This window comes from Solanum dulcamara, chromosome 1 (genome assembly GCF_947179165.1).
Source record: "Solanum dulcamara chromosome 1, daSolDulc1.2, whole genome shotgun sequence".
Taxonomy (NCBI): Eukaryota; Viridiplantae; Streptophyta; class Magnoliopsida; order Solanales; family Solanaceae; genus Solanum; species Solanum dulcamara.
In genome coordinates, this window is record NC_077237.1 from 901,032 (window position 1) to 906,830 (window position 5,799).

A 5,799-nucleotide genomic window follows, 5' to 3' on the forward strand; every position below is an offset into this window, starting at 1 on the left:
CCATAACGACCTGAGGAATGATCCAGTAGCCCCTGAGGAACTTTAGAAGTGTTTAGAAGAATTTTATTAGCGACACAACGGGAATTAGGCGATTTTGCTAGTTTTTCGTGTATGTTTGCCCATGGATTTTTAGGTGTCGGGGGTCTCGATCGAATTTTTTTGGATTCTTCCATAGTAGTGTTAGTAACGACTTGGGGAAATGACTCTAGTAGCCCAGTGGTGCTTTAGAGAAGTTTAGCAGCATTTTATTAGCTACGCAACATGAATTAGATAATTTTACCAGTTTTTCATGTGTGTTAGCCCATAAATTTTTTAGGTGCCGAGGGTCTGGGTTGACTTTTATTAGATTCTTCCATAGTAACTTCCGTAAAGACCTGGGAACAATCCAGTAGCTCCATGGCACTTTAGATGAGTTTAGAAGCATTTTATTAGCGATGCAACGGGAATTAGGCAATTTGGCCAGTTTTTTATCTGTGTTATCCCACAAATTTTTAAGGTGTCGGAGGTCCCAGTTGAAATTTATTAGATTCATCAATAATAACATCCTTAACGACCTAGGGAGCAACTCCAGAAGCCCCAGCGGTACTTTAGAGAGGTTTAGGAGCCTTTTATTGGCGGCGCAATAGGAATTAGATGATTTTTCTAATTTTTCATGTGTGTTAGCACATGGATTTTTTAGGTGCCGGGGCTTCGAGTCGAATTTTCTTAGATTCTTCCATTATAGCATCCGTAATGACCTAGAAACGACTCTAGTTTCCCCAGTGGTGCTTTAGAGGGGTCTAGGAACATATTATTAGCGAGCAACAGGAATTAGGCGATTTTACAGTTTTTCGTGTGTGTTAGCCCATGAATTTTTTAGGTGTTGGGGGTCCAACTAGATTTTTTTTGGATTCTTCCATAATAGCATCCATAACAACCTGGGGAACCACTGCAGTAACCCCGGCGGTGCTTTAGAGGAGTTTAGGAGCATTTTATTGGCGGCACAACAGGAATTAGGCAATTTTTCGAATTTTCGTGTGTGTTAGTCCACGGATTTTTTAGGTTTCGGGGGTCTGGGTTGAATTTTCTTAGATTCTTTAATAATAGCGTCCTTAACGACCTGGAGAACGACTCTAGTATCCCCGGCATCGCTTTAGAGATGTTTAAGAGCATTTTATTAGCGATGCAACAAGAATTAAGCAATTTTGCTAATTTTTCATGTACGTTAGCCCACAAATCTTTTAGGTGCCGGTGGTCCCAATCAAATTTTCTTGGATTATTCTATATTAGCATCTTTAACGACCTGGGGAATGACTCCAGTATCCCCGGCGGCACTTTAGATAAGTTTAGGAGCATTTTATTGGCGGCGCAACAGGAATTAGATGATTTTGCCAGTTTTTTGTATGTGTTAGCTCACAAATTTTTTAGATACCGGGGGTCTGAGATGAATTTTCTTGGACATTTCCATAGTAGCATCTTTAACAATCTAGGGAACGACTCTAGTATCTCCAGCGGCGCCTTAGAGAGTTTTAGGAGCATTTTATTGGCGGCGCAACAGAAATTAGGCAATTTTTCTAATTTTTCATTTGTGTTAGCCCACAAATTTTTTAGGTACCAGGGTTCCGGGTCGAATGTTCTTAGATTATTCCATTGTAGCATTCATAACGACCTAGGGAATGATTCTAGTAGCCCCGACAGCACTTTAGACGGGTTTAGAAGCATTTTATTAGTGATGCAATGGGAATTATGCGATTTTGCCAGTTTTTCATCTATGTTAGCACATGGATTTTTAATGTGCCTGGGGTCCCGATCGTATTTTATTAGATTCTTCCATACTAGTGTCCTTAATGACCTGGGTAATGACTCTAGTAGCCCCGACGGTGCTTTAGAGGGGTTTAGGAGCATTTTATTAGCGGCGCAACAGAAATTAATCAATTTTTCCAGTTTTTCGTGTGTGTTAGCCCACGGATTTTTTAGGTACCGGGGTCCGAGTTAAATTTTCTTAGATTCTTCCATAGTAACGTCCTTAACGACCTGGGAAACGACTCTAGAAGCTTCGATGGCGCTTTAGTGATGTTTAGGAGCATTTTATTAGCAGTGCAACAGGAATTTGGCAATTTTGCTAGTTTTTCGTGTGTGTTAGCCCACAGATTTTTTAGGTGCCAGGGGTCCCCATCGAATTTTCTTGCAATCTTCCTTAGTAGCGTCCGTAACGACCTAGGAAACGACTTCAATAGGCCTGGCGGTGCTTTAGAGAGGTTTAGGAGTATTTTATTAGCAACACAACAGAAATTAGGCGATTTTACCAGTTTTTCGTGTATGTTAGCCCACAGATTTATTAGGTGTCAAGGGTTCGGGTCAACTTTTCTTAGAATCTTCAATAGTAGCATCCTTAACGAACTGGGGAATGACTCCAATAGCCCCGGCGGTACTTTAGAGAGGTTTAGGAGCATTTTATTAGCGACACAACAGGAATTAGGTGATTTTGCCAGTTTATCATGTGTGTTAACCTACGGATTTTTTAGGTGTCGGGGGTCTGGGTCAAAATTTTCTTAGATTCTTCCATAGTAGCGTCCGTAACGACCTAGGAAATGACCTCAGTAGCCCTGGCGGTGCTTTAGAGGGATTTAGAAGCATTTTATTGGCGATGCAATAGGAATTAGGCAACTTTGCCACTTTTTCGTGTATGTTTGCCCACGGATTTTTTTGGGGCTCGGGTCCAGGTTGAATTTTCTTGGATTCTTCTATAGTAGCATCCGTAACGACCTAGGAAATGACTCCAGTAGCCCCGGAGGTCTTTAGAGGGGTTTAGGAGCATTTTATTGGCAACGCAATAGGAATTAAGCATTTTTGCCAATTTTTTGTATGTGTTAGCCCACAGATTTTTTAGGTTCCAGGGGTCCAGGTCGAATTTTCTTTGAAACTTCCATAGTATCATCCATAACGACCTAGAGAACGACTTCAGTAGTCACGGCAGTAGTTTAGAAGGGTTTAGGAACATTTTATTGGCAACGCAATAGGAATTAGGCGATTTTACCAGTTTTTCGTGCGTGTTAACCCATAGATTTTTTAGGTGTCGAGGGTCCAGGTCGTATTTTCTTGGATTCTTCCATAGTAGCATCCGTAATAACCTGGGGAATGACTCTAGTAACCCCGGAGGCACTTTAGAGGGGTCTAGGAGCATTTTATTGACAATGAAATAGAAGTTAGGCGATTTTGCCAGTTTTTCGTATGTGTTAGCCCATAGATTTTTTAGGTGCTGGGAGTATGGGTCGAATTTTCTTGGATTCTTCCATAGTAGCATCCGTAATGACTAAGAAACGACTCCAGTAGCCTCGGCGGTGCTTTAGAAGGGTTTAGGAGTATTTTATTGGCGACATAATAGGAATTAGTCGATTTTACCAGTTTTTGTGTGTGTTACCCCACAGATTTTTTAGGTGCCTAGGCTTCGGGTCGTATTTTCTTGGATTCTTTGATAGTAGCATCAATAACGACCTAGGAAATGACTCCAGTAACCCCGACGGTGCTTTAGAGAAGTTTTGGAGCATTTTATTAGCGACGCAACAGGAATTAGGTGATTTTGCCAGTTTTTCATGTGTGTTAGCCCACGAATTTTTCAGGTGCCGGGGGTATGAGTTAAATTTTCGTAGATTCTTCCATAGTAACGTCCTTAACGACCTGGAAAACGACTCCAGAAGCTCCGACGACGCTTTAGTGATGTTAAGGAGCATTTTATTAGCGGCGCAACAGGAATTAGGCATTTTAGCCAGTTTTTCGTGTATGTTAGCCCACAGATATTTTAGGTGCCGGGAGTCCGGGTCGAATTTTCTTAGATTCTTCAATAGTAGCGTCCTTAACGACCTGGGAAATGACTCCAGTAGGTCCGGCGATGCTTTACAGGGGTTTAGGAGCATTTTATTAGCGACACAACAGGAATTAGGTGATTTTGCCAGTTTTTCGTGTGTTAGCCCACAGATTTTTTAGGTGCCGGGGGTCCAGGTTTAATTTTCTTGAATTCTTCAATAGTAGCATCCTTAACGACCTGTGGAATGATTTCAGTATCCCCAGTGATGCTTTAGAGAGTTTAGGAGTATTTATTGGCAGCGCAATAGGAATTAGGTGATTTTGCCTATTTTTCGTGTATGTGAGCTCACAGATTTTTTAGGTGCCGGCGTTTCGAGATGAATTTTCTTGGATTCTTTCATAGTAGAGTTATTAAGAACTTGGGGAATGACTCTAGTATCTCCGGCGGTGCTTTAGAGGGGTTTAGGAGCATTCTTTTGACGACGCTACAGGAATTAGGTGATTTTGCCAGTTTTTCATGTGTATTAGCCCATGGAATTTTTTGTTGCCGGGGTCCGGATCGAATTTTCTTAGATTCTTTCATAGTATCATCCATAACGACCTGAGGAATGATCCAGTAGCCCCTGAGGAACTTTAGAAGTGTTTAGAAGAATTTTATTAGCGACACAACGGGAATTAGGCGATTTTGCTAGTTTTTCGTGTATGTTTGCCCATGGATTTTTAGGTGTCGGGGGTCTCGATCGAATTTTTTTGGATTCTTCCATAGTAGTGTTAGTAACGACTTGGGGAAATGACTCTAGTAGCCCAGTGGTGCTTTAGAGAAGTTTAGCAGCATTTTATTAGCTACGCAACATGAATTAGATAATTTTACCAGTTTTTCATGTGTGTTAGCCCACAAATTTTTTAGGTGCCGAGGGTCCAGGTTGACTTTTATTAGATTCTTCCATAGTAACTTCCGTAAAGACCTGGGAACAATCCAGTAGCTCCATGGCACTTTAGATGAGTTTAGAAGTATTTTATTAGCGATGCAACGGGAATTAGGCAATTTGGCCAGTTTTTTATCTGTGTTATCCCACAAATTTTTAAGGTGTCGGGGGTCCCAGTTGAAATTTATTAGATTCATCAATAATAACATCCTTAACGACCTAGGGAGCAACTCCAGAAGCCCCAGCGGTACTTTAGAGAGGTTTAGGAGCCTTTTATTGGCGGCGCAATAGGAATTAGATGATTTTTCTAATTTTTCATGTGTGTTAGCACATGGATTTTTTAGGTGCCGGGGCTTCGAGTCGAATTTTCTTAGATTCTTCCATTATAGCATCCGTAATGACCTAGAAACGACTCTAGTTTCCCCAGTGGTGCTTTAGAGGGGTCTAGGAACATATTATTAGCGAGCAACAGGAATTAGGCGATTTTATAGTTTTTCGTGTGTGTTAGCCCATGAATTTTTTAGGTGTTGGGGGTCCAACTGGATTTTTTTTGGATTCTTCCATAATAGCATCCATAACAACCTGGGGAACCACTGCAGTAACCCCGGCGGTGCTTTAGAGGAGTTTAGGAGCATTTTATTGGCGGCGCAACAGGAATTAGGCAATTTTTCGAATTTTCGTGTGTGTTAGTCCATGGATTTTTTAGGTTTCGGGGGTCTGGGTTGAATTTTCTTAGATTCTTTAATAATAGCGTCCTTAACGACCTGGAGAACGACTCTAGTATCCCCGGCACCGCTTTAGAGATGTTTAAGAGCGTTTTATTAGCGATGCAACAAGAATTAAGCAATTTTGCCAATTTTTCATGTACGTTAGCCCACAAATCTTTTAGGTGCCGGTGGTCCCAATCAAATTTTCTTGGATTATTCTATATTAGCATCTTTAACGACCTGGGGAATGACTCCAGTATCCCCGGCGGCACTTTAGATAAGTTTAGGAGCATTTTATTGGCGGCGCAACAGGAATTAGATGATTTTGCCAGTTTTTCGTATGTGTTAGCTCACAAATTTTTTAGATACCGGGGGTCTGAGAT